We start from the raw sequence: 22,414 nt of genomic DNA, 5'->3' as shown, positions 1-22,414 counted from the left end.
GCATGCCATAATCATGTTTACTACGGCTACAATGCCGCTCAAGAACATATGTTCACAAACACCAGAACAAAAAATGCTTAATTTTGCGTTATTCACAGTTCGCGACATGTAAAACCAAACTGCCAGGCGCGGTAAGCTGGTATGGCCACACTGAGGCTGGTGTTAATAAGTTTTTGCGTCGAAATTTACATATCTGTCGTTCACCCTCGGCGATCTGTTAACATATTCGTTCACTCTAACATTTTCTTACATTTAATTCTGGAATACTTTAAAATTTCCAGGTACAATATTTTAGTGTATGTTAAACTAAGGCTTCCAGATTAATCAGTATATACATATAAGTAAATTTCTTTTTATTTATTTCACAATAAGTGAATGTGGTTCACGCATAAAATATCACTTCACTTTAATGCAAATCAACGTATACATAACCACATGTATCACATTGCTCAGTAAAACTTAAGAATGAATTAGAGATAGCAGCATAGGATATTACCAACTCGGTGGAAATGAATGATGGAGCTCTAGCATCTTGTCAGAGGTCTCAAGGTCATGCACAGAAAGCTGGACTTCACGTGATATGAGGTCAGAATGACTGTCCGCCAAAAGGGGCTGTCTTCCCAATACGAGGCGGTTTAAGGAATCAGAGAAGACAACGTGTGGCAGCCAGTGGTTAGCTACTGTGGACTGCGATGCTGTCCTTCATTACTACGTGGCCCGGAAACATTTGGACGACTTCGCAAGTTGGAGAATCATCGGGAAACTGGAAGGAAAACGTAGTGTGACGAGTGTGGCCCAGAAGTTTGGAATTGCTCACATAATTGTTTGACGTGGATGGGGAGCACGCTGAATCACAGGCGCAGGTAACAGAAAGAGAGGAGTTGTTCGAACACCATCAACTTCAACAGCAATTAACCGCTACATTTTGTAACATTCTACAAGTGACGCACGTCAAACAGGGGGTGCAACTGCAACCACATTTATAAGTACCGCAAGGTACGCAATCTGAAGCTCAACAGTTACACGGCGACTAGATGGGAGCGGTCTCTTTGCATAACGATCAGTACATTGTGCTCCAAAGACACCAGCACATCGGCGATACCGCCATGGTACCGAGAGAGTAGGGACTGGTTGAACGAGGAGTGGAGTCGCGTGACCTTCTTGAATGAGAGCAGATTCAATCTGGGTAGTGATTACGAACGTACTCTCGTATGGTGAGAGTTAGGAACACATAATGCACCAAGGAACATGTCGAACATGATCGTTATGTTGTTCCAGATGTCATGGATTGGGGAGATACGATGTTGCATGGACGTGCTGGCCCACAAATCTTTGAAACATGGTACACTGATCGGTCAGTATTACTATCACGCTGTACTCCTTTCCCAGGTGCGTCCTTTCACTGGCGAATCCGGCGCTGACTTGCCTGCCAGTTCCCCAGATTTAAGCCCCCAGAGCCCGTGTGTGAAGCGCGATCAGTTGCCTACAGCGCCGGTAGATGATTGGAACGTCCTATCACAACAATTCCTTACCGACTTCATGGAAGCACGTTGCAGAGAATGCACTGACGTCCATGAGGATCACACACCCCGTCAAAAACCACGTTCGGCCCTTTGTAAGGGTCAAGGGATCATCATCACTTACGGTGATTTCAGTGTTGTCTTTGAATAAAAGTATCATTTCCTTTCGTCTAATTGCGTATTTCTTTCAGTTACCTTCTGTACGATGATGTATCAATTTTTTCTATGTATGGCCCAAGTTCCATCTGTGTTACTGATCAGTGACGGAAATTACTTTCATCAATCTTTTACACGCCAATGCACATAAGAGTGAACTAGCAAAGGCTACGTGAAATTCCTTCCACAGATCCGTTCTGTCCAACCTGAAAACCAAAACAGTATGTGCTCTTCAGCACGAAACAATTTTTGTGCAACTGCAGGAATCGAACACCTCACTACCAAGCATCCAAATGATGACTGCCATATACGAGTGCTCTCAACGATTCTTATAGCTCTAATAAAGTATGCTTTTGACAGAGTTCAGTGTAGGTGACAGCCTTTTCGGCGTGCAGTTAATCATGCTTGGCAATGCTCATTATGTACAAACAAAATTTTCCACAAAGCGAATACGTGACGCTGGACTAAGGACTGCCGTTTGCTGGCTGCTGGTCCCTACCAAACGTCTCACTTGTCCTTAAATCACAACCTTACTTCAGTCGAGTAATGTTCAAGGACGGTGGGTATTGGAAATCATTATTGCTGTGAAAGACACTGTGAATAATGTAGATCAAAGTTGGAAGAAGTACAGTTCTCTTTAGACACTGGCTCCGACTTAGACACTTGTAGTAGCGTTGTACCAGCTCCCAATAACCTCATCATAGCAGATAGTCGCTTCAGCTTTATGCCACTTCTTTACTCAGGTCCGTAGTTTGTTTCCTGTGGAAAAATGTTGTATTCATAGCCAGCGGTTCATGTAAACAGTGATGAACATCACAGGGAGCCAAGTCCAGGCTGTGTGATGGGTGATCAAACAACAATCTTGGAAATATACAAATGTAAAATTATACACGCTCTTAGTAAAGAGTTCTCTGGGTGGGACTCACGACCTCCGCTGTCACCCTTCCCTCCCTGGATCCGCTCCTCGAACATCAGCTGTGCGACTCATGCAAGTATTATAAACACCTAATGTCATAGTAGGTCGGGTACAGTATGGTTCGTTTCTTTTCTGTTATAGTTTGCACTACTGAAGTCGTAGTTATTCCTAAATGTTGGATTCTATATTCGGTATACGATGTTTCCTTGCCTTAATGAATATAATGTAAAATACAAGGGCTATTAGGAAAGTAAGGTCCCGTCAGTAGAGAAACCTTCCACCTACTTCTCTTGATAGTCGACGCCCTGACTTAATTTTTGCCGGCCGCGGTGGTCTAGCGGTTCTGGCGCTGCAGTCCGGAACCGCGGGACTGCTACGGTCGCAGGTTCGAATCCTGCCTCGGGCATGGGTGTGTGTGATGTCCTTAGGTTAGTTAGGTTTAAGTAGTTCTAAGTTCTAGGGGACTTATGACCTAAGATGTTGAGTCCCATAGTGCTCAGAGCCATTTGAACTTAATTTTTCGTAACGTTGTACCAACTTTTGAATACTCTCGTCGTGGAAGGCTGCCTCCTATGCTTTTCGCCAGTTCTCTACGCAGGTTTACACCTTGTTGACTGTGCCAAAGTCTTCATAATCAGAACTTCATGTGAGCAGAGATGAAACTCAGCGGGAGCCAATTACAGGTTATGCTTGTATTGTGGGTGATCAAACACTTGCCTGTGAAAACGCTGCAGGAGCATCTTCATAACCGGTGCGAAGTGCGTTAGAGAGTTGTTTTGAAGAACGAAACGCATGAGACTTATGTTATGTGGGCTGCATGACATCACACGAAATCTCTCACCAGGCCCTCACACTTGGCGGGAGAAACTTTTCAAGACATCTTATGAATTCACTGTGCACTCGCAACAGAAAAGAGCGACGTGCCGCGATCAATAGGCATATTAGAGACACCGTCTGACACACCTGTACGAAACTTCATCGCATTTTCACTGTGGTTTCCGTTTCGTGCCCAATCGTGCTTCACTATGAATAGCCCTCGTAAGGTCTCTGATGGTCCTATCTTACGAGAATAAACAAATAAGCAACTAAGTAAATAAATTAAATTTATCTGTAGCTTGTGGAAGCAGCACGTCATTCCCCCATGCAACAGTCCTTAACAGCTCGCGTATTTAATTTCTGTGTGTTCTGCTGGTAATGATATTTCAGACAAGTAATATTCCTATACAACAGCTCGACATAAAGACAACTGTTCCAGCCAGTGTTCTGACAGTATAGGTGAGCAACTAAATTAGTCTGCTACCTCGCCATAGAGACAATCAACTAAGCAATCTGCCACGGCTGCTTGCCTCATCAGCTGGCACAAAACACACACACACACACACACACACACACACACACACAAATGCACGCTGCGTTGCGCTAGCGAAGCTACACAAGTGGGACGGTCTGCGAAGAGTGAGAGGGCCGCAAACATGGGAGCGTGGTCGAGAGGGGAAGGAATGGAGGGGCAGATAAGAGGTGGAAAATCTCGGAGTGGGAGAAGTAGTAAAGGACGCGGCCCGTCTGCAAATCGACTGTAAAAGCGGCGACGTCCGAGCGACGGGCGAGCCTGTGTAATTGTGAGCGAGCCCGGCGGTCGTCGAGCTTCGCCGTTAAGTGGAAAATGACCCGAGAGCAAACCGCGCGTCGACAGTAAACAGAACTACTGGGTTCTGGCCAGGTCGGGCAAGGCTGCCAAGGTAACGAGACGACAGGGGCTCCCACAACCCTGCCGGCACGTTGGGATACTCTCTGGCGCTTCTTCGGGGCTATACCGCTACTCTGAACTGCTCCCAGACCACTCCAGTTAACAGCGACTTGCGAGGATAAAAGCACAGCAGCCGTGTCGCAGGGATGCGCCTTAGACGGGCTCCACAGAATGCCGAGTTATACTACAGTCAGTTAAGTCCCATATTACTCAGAGCCATTTGAACCATTTCTTTTATACTACAGTCCTTACAGCGAAAAACTCACTTAACAAGTACAACATTTAACATTTGTGCATCGACTTGATAAACAGTGTACTTTTAAAATTATTGAAACTGTTGTTTACCTCGTAGCTTATCTTTTTTATCAGGTGAGGGTGGCCTATAAATAAGCTAAAATGAAAGTACGAGGCTGCAGTCATTATCACTAGTCAATATAATTCTCCGTTCTAATCGTTTTTTATGTTTCTACAGTGGTGTCGCTAAATACTCTCGTTCTCAAAAATTTGATGAATAAACTTTGGGAACTCAAGCGTTGAGGCCTAAGATTTTTTTTTCACAGCCAACTCGTTGATTGCTAAGTGGTTCTTACCCAATAGCGATTGACGCCTGACGGTAAAGTAATGTGTACTAAGTTTCATAGAAATCGGTCCAATGGTTTAGGAGGAGATGTGGAACACACACACACATACATCCATTTTTAAACTACCTATTATTCTGTAAAAATGTGCACATTCATCAATTGAATCTTTCAGATAAATTCAACAAGTGAGATCAAATTTAGTTCCCAGAAATACAATAGCATGATTTATAAAACAAAACAAGGACTCGCAACATTTAAGACGTCGGTACACTCTATTCTTCCAACTTTCACGTGCAGTTGTACCATGACAGGTACTGTTTAGAGAGGGAGCCTGCCTAATACGACAAGCAGCAGTCGTTAGGCAGCTGTAAATACGGTTGGATTAGTCAGCTAGAATTCAAATTAACGTCTAGAAGCTAAGCATTTCATAAAATAATTTACAAAAGTAATGAATTGGAACTGTCATTCTGAAATTCAAAGCAACGTCTACAAATTGAACATAGCGTCATTTCGTATAAAAATGTCATATAGTCATTTTATAAATATAGTATACAATAATTTCGTAAAAGTGAGCTACAAAAATAAAATTGATAAATTTGTTGTGGACAATAATTTAACACACGGTTTTACAATTGTAGAAGGCAGAGCATAATTTAACTTTATACCTACTGTAAGATGACAAGATGCATTTTAAATGCGATACGTCTTCGTTTTGTGTCTATAAAATTTATTATTGCATTTGTGGTAGAAACATTACTTCTCATTCATTCTGTTTATCTGACAGAGTCTTACGATGGCTGTGGGTGAAACGCTTTTAGGTGTATAGTAAAAAACTGTGAACAGCGGTCGGTAAGAAAACTATATTGACTAAAGATAAGTATCTGTGGACTGATTACTGGATCCAATTTTCAGTTCTGTTAAGACAGGCAGGCTCTAGCACACATTAAGGGGATTTTCGGAAGAATTTCCACGTGACGAGAATGCTCAGGTTTTCACTTGTTCAGCAAAATGTGAGTGTTTTGGGCATGTGAGAGGCGTGGTATCTCTTTTAGATGTGATAATAATGTGTCATTCGGAAAAACTTACTGCTATCGGTATAGAGTTATTTATTTAGATATGATCAGTACTTACATGTTGTCTTTAGTTCTCTGCATTTCGCCATTGTGAAATGCTAAGTAGACCAGCAGACCTTCATCTTGCGGAAGAGATAAAAGTCCCTGAGTACGAAGTCTGGATTACAGGGAGGATGGCCGCGTGGAGTGGCCGAGTGGTCTAAGGCGCCATGTCACGGACCCCGCGCCTCCCGCCGAAGGTTCGAGTCCACCCTCGGGCATGTGTGTGTGGGTTGTTCTTAGCATAAGTTAGTTTAAGTAGTGTGTAAGAGTAGGGACCGATGACCTCAACAGTTTGGTCCCTTAGAAATTCACACACATTGGCATTGGTCAATGGCACAGGGGGATGTTAAAAAATCTCCCAGGAAAAATGGCTGAGTTTTTCCTTCGAAATGCGATATGGGGTCGCACGTTGTCGTACATGAAATCTGTCATAATTCCTTTTTCGTCACAGAAAATAGACTTTTGCCAGTTGGACAGCGTCTACTTGAATTTTTTCGGCTTGGGTAATAGACTGCTTATCTTCCGTTTTGAATATGTGCAATGATTATAAAATTTTGTTTTATTCTCTTATTAATATTTTTGTCTTATTATGTACCTCCTAGCTTCACATTTAGACACCATCTCATGTGCCTTTATAACTATAGGACACTATGTGGACACGCATCTTGTATTATGGTTCAAATGACTCTGAGCACTATGCGACTTAACTTCTGAGGTCTCTAGTCGCCTAGAACTTAGAACCTAACTAACCTAAGGACATCACACACATCCATGCCCGTGGCAGGATTCGAACCTGCGACCGTAGCGATCGCTCGGCTCCAGACTGTAGCGCCTAGAACCGCACGGCCAATCCGGCCTGCCGATATTGTGCTATGTAACCAAGCCCAGGCATACAATTTACTCTATGCTGTCTTGCAGTAATCTCACTGTTGTAATATACAAAATCCTGTCACATTAATGTGACTAACGCCTCTGTTAGAAATAAACGTGCAATAACCACTAACAGAAAGGGAGGCGACAGCACCAGCAGTGCAGGGTGTATGAAGTGTTTGGGGGGGCGGGAGGCGAGGGGAGGCGGAATGGGGTGAATGAGAGACGTGGAAGACAGTGCATTTATTTTCAAACAAAATGCGAAATCGGAGCGATATATTTGATGTCCAAAGGGGTATGATCATTGGCTTTCGGGCCAAGGATAAGAGCACACCGAAACGGGTAACTTTGTAAACAATTCGCGATCTATCGTGGTTAAAGTATATCATGCATGGCAAAAGAGCACCATCGAAAACCGGCTACGAGGCAATGTGGTGCCTCGCTGGCCATAGAGGACAAAGGGTAACTACTGCTGTGGAGATGTGCACGTGCAACGGTTGAGCAGCTGATCACCCAGGTGAACCAAGGGGCTACCAACCCTATCGACCATTTAGCGAATGTTGCTGCTTATGGTTCTCTGGTGCATGTACCCATGCTGATTGCGTTCATCGACGACCCCAGTACTGCAACCGACACTGACTGAGAGGCGATGGGTGGACTTTTCCGGATGAATCACGTTTTATGCACCATCTACATGAAACATCTGAAAGCAAACACATTGCAACTATCGTCATCGTCGGAGGAGATGGAGGAAGAAGAGGAGGGAGTGTTATGGTGTGGGGAATGTTTTTACAGAATTCTGTGAGTGATCTCGTCATTCATGAAGGCACTATGGATCAACGAAGTGTGAACCAAATGTGGGGGTCCTTGTCCACCCCTATATGCACTTTGGTTTTCCTCGACACGATGGCACCCACCAGCAGAGCAGTGCAACATGTGCCACAGTCCTTAGTTTACCTGCGAGGATCGTCATCCGAGAAACCTTGAGCAGAAGGCCACTGCAACGGTTTGCGCCTAAAAAGTTGGATATTCAGGCTTTGTACAGGCAGTGCCGTTAATATGACAGGAAAGTGTACCACAGCTATTGGGACCCCAGGACCCCACTCCAGGACGCGTGCTAGCCTTTGTTAGACAAAATGATTTTGGGTAGTCATGCATAACCATTTCACTTTACATTTAACACTTCTACCAAATAAGGGTAGATTGTTTCAGTTTAAACCAAATTAACTGTAAGTCTTCCAATATTTGTTATTTCCTACCACGTGCAAGTGACACATTGCACACCACAGCATTTCACGCTTTATGTGATCGACACAAGTGAAAGACAGTCCTCCTCCAAAGGTTATTATAAGCTATAATGTTTTAGACCCTGTTGAACAACTCTTTGTATCTTCAGTATAGGTGTTTGGTTTTCCAACTACGTATTACTACAAATTCGTTTCTGTGGAGACGCCATCTATAGTTGATATCTTTACAGTTACAGAGGGGACATGATGTTTTTTATTCCAAACTTCGTCTATTTACTAATTGTAGAATCACATAAACGAATGCGCAGTCGAGAGCGCCATAAGCAGTTTCTGTCATTTTCTACAGGTTAAGCGTCTTCAGATGTTAGGATTTTAATTATTACGTTATTCCTGAAGTGCCATTATGTTGAAATGACGAGAAAATTCAGTGCTTTAAAGTCGCTCGAATCTCGTTTCGGTTGCAATACTGACGCAATTGCAGCCACGAAAATATTTGTAGAGGGGCACGCACTGTTCTGCTCTACACCAACTCTGGTCTGTTCTACTGGTTACCGTATTCCGGTCACGTGTAGATGGTAGATGAAAGTCATATAATTACGTATCTACTCTAGTCTTATGAAAAATAAGGACGTCTGGGAATCCGAATCCACTAAGCCGTCAAAGATTACATGCGATAACGAACGCCTCCTCTCGACGAAGGACTTGTTCCATTTTTACTGCGGACGGAGCTGGAAGGGAAAGAAAAGGAAGAAGGAGCAAATGGAAGAAGAGCGTAGAAGGCGACGGGATGGCAGGTAGCGGCTCTCCCGTGGGAACGGAGAGGTGCGGCCCTGGCCGGCGGGAAATTCGCTGCTGCGTCAGCGCTCGTCCCAGGCAGCGGGCGGGCAGCGGCCGGGGTCAGGCGACCGGGTAATTCCTTGGGAAAACAAGCGCGCATCAGCAGGGCGCGCCAGCAGCCGGCAAAGTAGAAGACAAACAAGCAGCGTACGCCAAGTGTTACGGAACAAATGGAAGCCAGTCGGACTGTGTCCCTCCTTATCCTCCCGCTGCTCTGACTCCTTCCGACCTCCTTCTGCTCGGACTTTTTTAATTGTTGACCTTTCCCATCAGCAACTCTGCAATGACCTTCTTTCAACTCTGCGCCATACCGTTTCGCCGTGCTTCCACTATAAGGCAACCCGCTAATCGACGTCTGGATGTTGGACTTACCGCCAAACGGGTCAGCTACGTAAGTTATCCGACTTCTAGCCACGTCAAGTGATTAAAATTACACGTGCTTTCGGCCAAGCACATCTTAGACATTGTCAAATGCCAGTGGGTTCTTAGTTTACTTCTTTACTTTTATATTCAGTAGCCGCCACACATGCGCACTGTTCTACAAATACTGGTGCATCGTGCAAGAATGATACCAGACGCTGATAACCCGCCACATGAACTAAGACATCTACGTAAGGTATTGAGGAACAACAGCCATAACGTTTATCAAATAAATGAAGTGATTTATAGCAAGAATCGCAAATAAGACCACCGAAGAAAAGTAGAAAAATAAACTTGCTCTCTTGCCGTTATGTGGTTTATGTCAGACAAGATAAGCCATCTACTGAAAGGACATAAGATGAAATCGATATTCTGACCTACGACAAAAATCCGATAATTACAGAGACCAGTTAAGGACGCAACAGGTCTCAGAACATGTGGGGTCTACAAGATACCTTGCGAGTGTGTTCCGTCGTTCGTCGAACAAACAGTACGCACTGTGGATCAACACAGGAAGGAGCATCAGGTGTTATCGCCTACGCTACCCCGATAAATATGCTTTAGCTGAGCATGGTTTAGAAAACGGATATTCGACAAAAGAGATTCTGTGACTGTCCAATTGAAAAAGTCACTGTAATAAAACCCACCGATAAGGCCGTAAATGGAGACGATGGTATGCAGCTCAGCGCCGCATGGGATCCAGCGATCGCGCGGCTGATGCAGGATCGAATGCAAAATGGTTCAAATGGCTCTGAGCACTATGGGACTTAACTTCTCAGGTCATCAGTCCCTTAGAACTTAGAACTACTTAATCCTAACTAACCTAAGGACATCACACACATCCATGCCCGAGGCAGGATTCGAACCTGCTACCGTAGCGGTCGCGCGGTTCCAGACTGTAGCGCCTAGAACCGCTCGGCCACCCTGGTCGGCCATCGAATGTAGAGTCAACGTATGCCCATATATCGTGACGCCACGAGCACCAGTGGCGTCACATCCGGCAACTGGTGTAAATAATGGGAATACCAGCTGTCCAGTGGCAGTCATGTTACTTGACAATGGCCAAAGAATGTTTGACCAAAGCTCGTGTAATTTTAATCGCTTGTCGCGGCTGAAAACCGAGAACATTTTATTCAGCGTCACCACCGTGAGACTCTACACTCCTATGTCAGCTATATCGTTCCATAGGTAGTCACATTCAGCGTTGCAGGGTCAATACCCCCATACTTCAAGTAGGATGTAATAATCAAAAATGTGTTCGAATGTGTTTGAATTCCTAAGGGACCAAACTGCTTAACTCATCGGTCCCTAGGCTTACACACAACTTAAACTAACTTATGCTAAGAACAACACACCCACCTATGCCCGAGGGAGGCGCGGCATGGAATAATCAAAATACCAAAGAATGGACGTGATGCCAAGTGGAAATATATCGAACAACCAGTTTAATAAGTCATGGTTGCAGAAAGCTAAAAAGTATTATTTACAGAAGAATAGAATGGCGGGGGCACCCAGTCATGAGGAAGATAAGTTTCGCTTCTAGAAGAATGAAGGAACACATGAATAAGAAGTCTGTACAACTAACTCTAGAAAATGATGTGGTTTTCAGGATTACCTGCGGTTATAACAGTTATAGATTTACAGAAGACTTATACCTATTCTGAGTGGAATAAATCCTTAGAATTTTTTATCAAATATAAAGTACATGGAGCAAAATGTTAAACTGTGTAGAAATCAGACTGTAATCTCAATACTTGAAAGACACGAAAGAGTTCTGCCGTATCCAAAACGTTATTCGATATGTACGATTAGCAAGCAGTAAAGTAATTACGTAGAACTTAGGAATCGGAATTAAAGTTTTAGGAGAACAAATAAACGCTTCAGTGATTACACACGACTTTCAGGCAGAGATCATAAAGGATTTGGAAGATCGTCTGAATAGAATGGATATTTTCTTGAGAAGGTGTTACAAGGCGGACGTAAACGATGGTAAGCCAAGGGTGATGTAGGCTAGTCGAATTAGATCAAGTAGTGCTTAGGAAATTAGGAAATGCACAAAATGTATTACATTAGCTCTGCTGTTTGTGCAGACCTAAACAGGATTATAAAACGTTGACCAACAATCACAAAATGTCCTTGTTCTTTCCAAAATCAAGTTGTTGACATCGCATATGAAATTATATGTTATGATACATTTTTTTGCAACATTTAGATGGCGAGTATCTTCATATGGAAGTGAAACATAAACAGAACAACAGAAATAAGGACAGATGCTTTCAACAACAACAAAAATGTTTCAAATGGCTCTGAGCACTATGGGACTCAACTGCTGAGGTCATAAGTCCCCTAGAACTTAGAACTACTTAATTCCAACTAACCTAAGGACATCACACACATCCATGCCTGAGGCAGGATTCGAACCTGCGACCGTAGCGGTTGCGCGGTTCCAGACTCTAGCGCCTAAAACCGCTCGGCCACTCCGGCCGGCTCAGATGCTTTCCAAATGTAATGTTTCAAAAATGGTCGGACAGGATAGTCAATGAACTGGTACTGTATTGGAGAGAGAAAATTTTTATGGCATAACATTACGAAATTAAGAGACTAGTTGACAGGACACCGCCTAATCACCAAGGAATAAATAATTTGGTAATGGAAGGAAGTGTGCTGAACAGAAACTGGATGGAGCGAAGGCCATACAGCAAGCTGGTTCAAATACACTCCTGGAAATGGAAAAAAGAACACATTGACACCGGTGTGTCAGACCCACCATACTTGCTCCGGACACTGCGAGAGGGCTGTACAAGCAATGATCACACGCACGGCACAGCGGACACACCAGGAACCGCGGTGTTGGCCGTCGAATGGCGCTAGCTGCGCAGCATTTGTGCACCGCCGCCATCAGTGTCAGCCAGTTTGCCGTGGCATACGGAGCTCCATCGCAGTCTTTAACACTGGTAGCATGCCGCGACAGCGTGGACGTGAACCGTATGTGCAGTTGACGGACTTTGAGCGAGGGCGTATAGTGGGCATGCGGGAGGCCGGGTGGACGTACCGCCGAATTGCTCAACACGTGGGGCGTGAGGTCTCCACAGTACATCGATGTTGTCGCCAGTGGTCGGCGGAAGGTGCACGTGCCCGTCGACCTGGGACCGGACCGCAGCGACACACGGATGCACGCCAAGACCGTAGGATCCTACGCAGTGCCGTAGGGGACCGCACCGCCACTTCCCAGCAAATTAGGGACACTGTTGCTCCTGGGGTATCGGCGAGGACCATTCGCAACCGTCTCCATGAAGCTGGGCTACGGTCCCGCACACCGTTAGGCCGTCTTCCGCTCACGCCCCAACATCGTGCAGCCCGCCTCCAGTGGTGTCGCGACAGGCGTGAATGGAGGGACGAATGGAGACGTGTCGTCTTCAGCGATGAGAGTCGCTTCTGCCTTGGTGCCAATGATGGTCGTATGCGTGTTTGGCGCCGTGCAGGTGAGCGCCACAATCAGGACTGCATACGACCGAGGCACACAGGGCCAACACCCGGCTTCATGGTGTGGGGAGCGATCTCCTACACTGGCCGTACACCACTGGTGATCGTCGAGGGGACACTGAATAGTGCACGGTACATCCAAACCGTCATCGAACCCATCGTTCTACCATTCCTAGACCGGCAAGGGAACTTGCTGTTCCAACAGGACAATGCACGTCCGCATGTATCCCGTGCCACCCAACGTGCTCTAGAAGGTGTAAGTCAACTACCCTGGCCAGCAAGATCTCCGGATCTGTCCCCCATTGAGCATGTTTGGGACTGGATGAAGCGTCGTCTCACGCGGTCTGCACGTCCAGCACGAAAGCTGGTCCAACTGAGGCGCCAGGTGGAAATGGCATGGCAAGCCGTTCCACAGGACTACATCCAGCATCTCTACGATCGTCTCCATGGGAGAATAGAGCCTGCATTGCTGCGAAAGGTGGATATACACTGTACTAGTGCCGACATTGTGCATGCTCTGTTGCCTGTGTCTATGTGCCTGTGGTTCTGTCAGTGTGATCATGTGATGTATCTGACCCCAGGAATGTGTCAATAAAGTTTCCCCTTCCTGGGACAATGAATTCACGGTGTTCTTATTTCAATTTCCAGGAGTGTAGTTTGCGGCCGATGATGCTTTAGTGCAGCAATACTGGTTCCCAAGTTTCGGTGAGCTGACATCTTGTGTTTCTGTTCACTGAACAGTAAATAATACTTACTTCGACTTCCTTATTAACAGAGTTTCATTAGGTAGAGGCCGAAGAGATGATCGTGGTTTCTCCGTAGTTAATTCTCGTGTCCCCAGTAGTGTCTAACTCCAGAGTTTTCTGGTACCTCAGTCCAGTGGGATGCTTATGTTCATCGCATTTGTCTTTGACAGTCCGACACATCTGCTCAATGGAACATTTCCGACGTTGACATGAATCTGTCGCTGATACTGATGTTCCAACCGAGTATTATTTGCCCTAGCGGCCGAGAAAGGAAGGCACACTTTATTCGCTGTTTCTTGAAAAGCCTTCCGAGCTTAAGGACACACCACAAACGGAAGACTGGGAAACCGTCCTAGGGGATTTTTCCGTTCTTTCTGGCTGCTCTTCACGTTTAACGCGTTTTCGTTGTACGTATTGTGAATTTCCATCTTAGAGAACCCATTCTGGACAAACACAAGACGGAGACAGCTACGCACTGACGAAAACCGTCCTGGATGTGAGCATAAGCTCTGTCTACGAGTATCCGTAATACTGCTGTGTTGGGATGGGTGGAGACAGCTTACAGTCTGTAGGTACAGACCCGTGTCATTTGGTTCACGTAACACGCTGTGACCCAAGCTGCATGTTTTCTGCGAACCAAGACATCGAGAAAAAAAAGGCCTCCATTTTTCTCCACATCATCGGTGGAACAAATGATCTGATACAGGATATTTAGATGTTCTAAAAATGAAAGAAACCTTGCTGCTCCATGTCGCCATACCACAATGGAATCGTCTTCATATCTCCAAACATATTTTGGTCTCAAAACCGACCTCTGAAGTGCTTTATCCTGGAAGTCTTCCATGTAAATGCTAACTGTTATGGGATATGGAGTGCTACACATAGCGACACCATAAGTATATTCCAAGCATTGGTCGTTGAGCAAAAAGTAAGTTGGGATATGCACATGTTTGAAAAGATGTAAAATGTCCTCTTCAAGTTTATTACCAATGATTCAGTGAGTCTAACAGAGATACTCGAGTGACGCAAGAGTCTAAATCGAAAATCGCTAATAGATCGTTTGGCTCATGGCGTAAGTTCTTGAGCTGCCGTGTAAAATCCTCATGAACACATTTCCCAACAAAAGGGCTGAAACGAGAAAACAGACATTTTGCTATGTAATATGTTGGGCCTCCTATATGCTCACTGTGGGAAGAATGGAAAACCTTCTGTATATATTGAGCCGTGCGTGGCTCGTGTTCCCGCCATCATGTATTTTACACCCTTTACTTAACGTACTTCCACCTCACTACGTTAAACTAGATTACTACTGTCACTCAGTTGCCACTTTGCCTGGCGGTGAGCGGCGTTAGCAGCGAGTATCGATGTATCCTCTCTCATAGTATCTTTGCTCGACTGCTGTTACTTCCTGGTCGTTGTCTGTCGTAAGAGGAGTTCGGGTAAGCGAGTTCCGGTCGCGAGTTCGCGCTGCCAGTCGGCTGGAAAGCGTCTGGAGCGCAGTCCGGACCTGCCAGTCGGGGAGTTGCAATGCGGCACTAGTGCAGTCGGCATGGCCCATCCGACCACTGCCGCCACGCATCACTTGAGCCGGGCCACTGTCTTGGTGGATCGTAGGTCGGTCGTCCTATCGGACGACGCGTTTGGTTAGCCAATCGTTCATGAGTCAGCTGTGTGTGTTTGTGTGTGTGTGTGTGTGTGTGTGTGTGTGTGTGTGTGTGTGTCTTCGTGCGTGCTTAGTTACTGTGGCGTATCGTTCAGGCCTTCGTTCAAGTGTTGGTCAGGTTGTGTGTGTAGTTGGCGTTATTTCCACTGACGACTATTTTAGATGTTGTCGGCATTCTGCGGGAGTTAGCTGAAACTTGCGAGGAGGAGAGTTCACGGCGGCAGTTCGGGACATGAGTTGGGTCCCGGCAGTCAGTTGCAACGCGTCTGGAGCGCAGCGTGTGCCAGCCAGCCGCCGGCTTGCGACAGCAGTGAGCCCTGCGTGGACATCGTCCGGCCGATCCGTTGCCGCCACGCATCACTTAAGCCGGGCATAGCTTTTGGTGGATTGTTGGTCGGTCGGTTCGTCCGAGGACATTTCCGTGCGGCGTAGTCGACTGGGCCGCTGGCGTCTCTGCGCGGTGTCGGAGTCTGTCTGGTGCTGCCCGATCGGTACGAGCATCGTCGCTCGCCAACACAGGACGCGAAAGTTCAGTGGTTTTGAGCATTACGTTGTTGGTTCCGGCGTTGCTGTTGTGGAGGTTTTCCTGTGAGCAACAACGAGTAAAGTGTTCGAGATAGCCGCCGTCAAGTGGAATTGATCAAATTAATTTATCCATCGTCAAGTGCACCAGCGGAATTTTCTGCCTTGTGGCCGTTAGTGTTCAGGTTACCTGCCCTGGGCCCTAACGTAGATTTTAGGCAGTGTTTTTTCCTCACCTGTTGTTGCTGCCAAACATGGTGTGTAGATTGGCATTTCAGTTCACATACGCGTTTGTTTGGGGATAGTGATATTTGTAATTTTCTGTTGGGGCCTTCAATTCTCGTGTACTCCGTCGTGGCAAGCAAGCGGTTGGTCGGTCGGTCCGTGACTGTCCCTTGGTTGGGTTCGCACGAATTAAGTGTAGTTGCACTCACCACCTCTCTTGCGTAAGTGAACGAGGGCAGGAGGGCAGACCGATCCACTGCAGACTCCTGGGTGCCGTTCTCCTAATTATCCTTTTGGCAGTGTGAATGTTGTTGTAGTTTAACTGTATTTTATATTTTCAATTTGGCAAGGTTAGTTGTGGGCATTCAACCCTGGAAACATGTTCTCAGAGTTTCCTTCAAGTCCAATCATTATCGCTTTCTGCTCTTGAAAGGTTATTGTAATTTGGTCTGAAAGATTTTACAAGTTATTGTGGGCCTTCCGCCGTTGATGCTGCCAAAAGGAAATTTTAAAACTTAATTTATTGTTTTACCGACTGTTGCAATTTATATTTCCTTACATTGCACAATTTAACTTTGCGGCCTTCAGCCATCTTACTGCGTTTGTTTATCTCTTTCTGTGCTCCTTGTGGGCCATCAGCCCTGTTAGCATCTTAAAACATTTTGGCCTTCTGCATTCAGTAATCATCATAGTATATTTGGAAATTTGAAGATTTAATCCAGCAACCTTCAGCCGCTCTGCATGCTGATCTCATATATGTATACGATTTATCTTATTCGTAAATTTATCTGTGTGTAATGTCGTTTCAAAGTTGAATTTATTCAAGAGCATCTGTTTGGAGGCCTTCAGGCGCGAAGGAAATTTAATTCTTTCAAAAGTGTGTTTATGATCTAAATGATAATAAATTACAATGGTGAAATGAATCCGACCGCAACTCCCTTCGCCCTTTCCACAATCCTAATTACCTTTTAGCCCTGTGTGATTTAGCGGGCGTTTCATATACCTTTGGTTGGCTATTGAGTCGCAAGCTATTAGCGCTCATGCTCCAAAGCTCTTTTTAGCTGGATTTGAGCAGGACGATTGTCTTTCATCGTGCTGTACCTGTGGAATCCTTCTGTAGATAACGATGCACTTAATGTCCTGTGTGGAAACACTTGTGGAATGTGAGGTACCAAAGCGAGTCTGCTTACGTGCCTACAACATCCGCACAGAACAGCAGTGCTATGTGTCACAGAGGAGGAGGATAGGAATATAAACGCATTCGAATAACAATATACGCGGCTAATTGCCGGATCATTTCCAGGATTGGAACGGATGATAGCCACAGGTGAGGGAAAGGAGTTATATAATGCGCGTAGAGTCGTTTCATGTCTCTGCTTGATATTTGTAGGCGGTTCGGGATCTTTGCATGTCTACAATCTTGCACTAGGACGGTTACCTTTCTCTAAACGTCTGGCTTGCGTTTTTGATGGAACCTGTTGCTGTGGACTTTATAACAGCTCCAAACACTGATAACGGAAGATGTGACTCCTTTGGCTGTCCAGAAACTGGAGCTTGCCATACAGCCACAAAGAGCTCACTTGAGATACATCGTACTGACGCAATGCAAAATCTTCTATAGGACGTAATAACAAGATATTCAAGGTGGGTTTAGAATATGTGGTGGTCGTTCGTGAATGATATGAACAAACCAGCTACGCCAAAGGCCGCACACAGTCCTAGCCACATTTACGTACAAATCGGTTCCCGTCAGGTCCCGAAAGCAGTAGTAGAAGCCAGAGAGAGAGGAAGATTTTTTGCGAAGAAAAAGATCTAGTAGTATTTCATGTTAATGGATTTATTAAATAAGTGTTTGTGAGACATTCACGTGCCTGATGAAGGCACTGAATAAATTCCCTAAGACGCATTCGTTACAGTCGCTTCGAAACTTTCGGAACAATGCGACAAACGCCCTCGTCTCCCCAAAGCTACCTACAGCATAACTTGTATTTAGATGATAGAACAAAATCCGTATAATGACACTTGTTTAACGATAAAGAGAATGGGGAAGCAAATAAGCTGCTCTTGCGCAAAGGTACAGTAGGACGTCATAAAATGAAACTATATGCCATCAGAAAAACTGTTACAAGGTATTTCAATTACGCAATGAACAGCATCTTGAAAGCAAAAATAAAAGAAGGAAAATGGAATGTAGCCAAATTAAATTGGGCAAAACTGAGGAAATTAGATGAGAAAATGAAGCTGTTGGTTACAAACTTGACATGCCTATGTTAAGCGAAACGGAGAGAAACGGAAAAGACTATTTCGCCAGTTTAAATTGAAATTAAAAATGTTTAAAAAATAACTTATATTTAGAAAACTGTTTGAAACGGGTGTGTGGAGTTGCTATAAAATACACTAATATTTTTCATAAATAACAGCAAATGTTTATTGTAAATGTTGACTTTCGGGAAGTACAAGAAAACATGTTTAGTTTGAGAACTAAGAAAACGTGGACATAACGAATTTCGGGACGTACAAAAGGCTCAACCCAGGCATAGTGGGGGTCAGGGATGCGAAATGGGAAAAGAGATGAGGCTTTCTGGTTAGACGAATGTAGCATAATATCAGCAGCAGCAGCAGCAATCGGTGTAACGGAACTAGGATTCCTTATGAATTACAAAGCAGGGCAGAGATAGAGCGATTCAGTGACACGGTTGATCTCATTAGAATCGACAGCAAACCAATGCCAAAAACAATAGTTCAGGAATACATGCCAACACTGCAATCAGAAGATGACGAGATAGAAAAATATATGAGGAAGTTGAACGGGTGATTCTTTATGTAAAAGGAGATGAAATCTGCTAATCAAGGGGATTGATAGGCGATTGTGAGGGAAGAAATAGAACAATGGCTTATGGAAGAACATGGGCCTGGCGGTAGGAAAGAGAGAGGACACTGATACTGACTGAGTGTTTAAGAAGACCAAACAGGGGACGTCATCAGTCGCCTATGCACCTAAAGGACAGGAACAGTGTACCCAATCTGTCCGAGTAGCGAGTAAATTCTATGTGAAAGTGTGAGAAAGTGTTCTAAATCTTTGGATTTTGGTTATCTGTGGCGTAAAATGAGAACCAGCCCGGTATTCACCTAGGGGGATGTGGGAAAGCACCTAAAAGCCACGTCCAGGGTAGCCAGACGCTGACTCGTCGACGGTAGATCGCCAGGCGGATTCGATCCGGGACTAGCGTATGTTCCTGGCCCGGAGGACGTCGCATTCACATGCTTGGTTATCCACGCGAATAACGAGAGAGACAAACTGAGTTCTGCAATAAAGTTTAGATGGTAATAGCAAATACTCTGTTCAAGAATGAAAAGAGGAGAAGATATTGTAGGACAGCCATAGGAAGATTCCAGCTGAATTGCATCATGTTCAGAGAGAGATTCAGAATCTGGATGTTTGATGGTAAGGCGTACCGAGCAGCAGATGAAGACTCAGATCCGAATTTAGTAATAATGAAGAGTAGACTCAAGTTTAAGGGAGCTGTTCGGAAGAATCAGTGTGGGAGAGACTGAAATACTGATGTATTGAGGAACGATGAGGCGCATTTGAAGTTCGTTATGAATATGTGTGCTGAGACAAGGAATACAAGAGTAGGCAGCTCAGTTGAATAGGATAGGACATTTCTAAAAAGCGGTAGTCACAAATATTGTACAGTAAAACTCAGGTTCAAGAAAAATAATTGCGAATAAAACCTGGGATAACAGAAGAAATGTTTCAGTTTATCGACGAAAACAAGTACAAAAATGTTCAGAAAGCTACAGGAATACAGCAAAGTAAATCATTAATAATGAAATAAATATGAAGTTCGGGCCAGCGAATGCGAAATGGCTGCAGGAAGCATGTGAAGAAATCGGAAATGAAACGGTCTTGTGGAGGATTGACTCAGCATACAGAATTGCAAAAATGAAACTAAAAACAGGATTGGTAACATTAAGAATGCAGTGGTAATTCCACTATTAAAAGCAGACGACAGAGCGGATAGGTGGGAAGAGGACTTGTCCCATAACGTGATAGGAAAGTTATAGTCGACGTGAAATACACTGGGGATTCAGTATTAAATTTTAACAGGGCTATAACTGACTTCAGATCAAGAAAGTCAGAAGGAAAAGATAATATTCCATCGCAATTCCTAAAATCTTTGTGTGAAATGGCAATCTAAGGAATATTAAGGCTGATCCATGAGATTGGCGATGTGCCATCAGACTGTCAGAAAAATATCATCCACACAATGCCGAAGACTGCAAGTGCGGATAAGTGCGAGAACCATCGCACAACCAATTCAACAGCTGGAGGAATCAAGGTACTGATAGGGGCAATGTACAGAAGAACGGAAAAGAAATTCGAGGATCTGTTAGATGACGGTCAGTTTGGCTTTAGGATAATGGAAGCAGCACTGCTGAAAACTTAAGACACATTCATTGGATAAGTCGACATAGCAAAATTTTCTGACAAAATGGTGTGAAACGATCGAAATTCTGAGAAAAATAAGAGTAAGTTATAGGGAGAAACGGGTAAAATGCACATACAAAGAAGGAGGAATAAGTATGAAAGACCAAGAACGAAGTGCTTGGATTAAGGGGAGTAAGATAGGGAAGCAGTCTTTCGCCCCTACTGTTCAATATATACATCGAAGAAGCAATGATTTAAATAAAAGACAGGTTCATAAGTGTGATTAAAATTAAGAATGGTAAGATATAAATGATAAGATTCGATGAAAATGCAGTCCTCATTGAACGGGAAGAAGAACTATAGGGTCTGTTGAATGGAATGAATAGACTAAAGAGTACAGAATGTGGATTGAGAATTACCCAGGAGAAGAAAAAAGTGATTAGAAGTAGCAGGATTGGTGATCATGAAGTAAAAGGAGGTAAGCTATTCTGCTACCTTCAAGGCAAAATTACCCATGACCGACGAAGCACGGAGGACATAAAAAGCAGTTTAGCATAGGCAAAGTGGGCGTTCCTGACCTGTAGAAGTTTGTTGATATCAAACATATACCTTAATTTGAAGAAATTTCCAAGAATGTGTGTTTTGAGCACATCATTTGATGATAGTGGTTCATAGTGGGAAAACTGGAACAGAGGAGAATCTAAACGTTTGAGATGAGATTCTACAGAAGAGTGCTGAAAATTAGGTAGAGTGATAAGATATGGAATGACGAGACTCTCTTCAAAATAGGCGAAGGAGGGAAACACTGATTAGAAGAGGGTACTGGATGGAAGGACGTCTGTTGAGACATCACGGATTAACCTCCATTGTACTGGAGGGATCTGTAGAGCGTAAAAATTGCAGGGAAGACAGAGATTGGAATACATCCAAAAAGTGGAGGACGCAGGGTGCAATTGTGGTGTGACATGAAATTGTTAGAGTGGGAGAGAAGTTCGTGGCGGGTCGCATCAAACCAGTCAGAAGACTGATGCCGCCCCAGAACACCCCCCCCCCCAAAAAAAAAATGGAATCTGTAAATCATGGAAGGTTCACAGGAAATTTAAGACACACTCTCATGTTTAACATAATTATAAAATGGATAGGTGGAGAAAGTAATTTCAAAATACAATATCCATTTTTTATAATCATTCGTATCCTAAAGCAATTAAAAATATTCACTGCCTTAGTATTTGTTAAAATTTTAACTCTCCAAGTTAAATATTTTGCGTTATTAAAAAACATATTTAGTAAACATTTCTTTAAAATGAAAATTGTAATTTATAACAACAGAAATTAAAAAGACTTTGGCGTCTCGAGCAAAATTTAAGAGGATTTTAGCTGCACACATTTACTGCTATTGACAGTTAATTATTATTCGTAATATAATCTGAAACAAACACGCCCTTGTTTCTTTATCAGAATTTCTAAAACGCATAGTTAACTGTGAAGTTGTATTATTCACATTGTATCCATTGAATTCAAACAAATAGCCTAAATGTAAGGAAGAGCTTAAAAATAGTTAAAAAACAACAAATTTTGGTTTACAAAATGTTGCCTCACTGAAGAATAGGATTCAATAGCATTTTTGTGTTTCACTGATTCATCACATTCATCTTCTTGCCTTAATGTAAACAGCAAGACTCCATCAGTTCTATTTAAAACATAATCTCCGAATTAGTGTCCTACTCTATGCTTATTTAGCTGAGTCTAAACCTCTTTGTTTCTTGAAGTTTAAGGTGCAACACCCTTACTGAGGGGTTCATCAAGCATCTGCTTAATGATTCTATTTTTGTGCAAACACTAGCATGTTTCACCTTGGATAGTAGATGTTACTGTGCTTTTCTAAATAATAAAGCATCTTAGGGGTAAACTTGAAGTGCCAGGTTGCTCGAGGT

The sequence above is a fragment of the Schistocerca cancellata genome, chromosome 3 (assembly GCF_023864275.1).
Source record: "Schistocerca cancellata isolate TAMUIC-IGC-003103 chromosome 3, iqSchCanc2.1, whole genome shotgun sequence".
In the NCBI taxonomy this organism is placed as follows: domain Eukaryota; kingdom Metazoa; phylum Arthropoda; class Insecta; order Orthoptera; family Acrididae; genus Schistocerca; species Schistocerca cancellata.
This window is presented reverse-complemented; position numbering follows the sequence as displayed.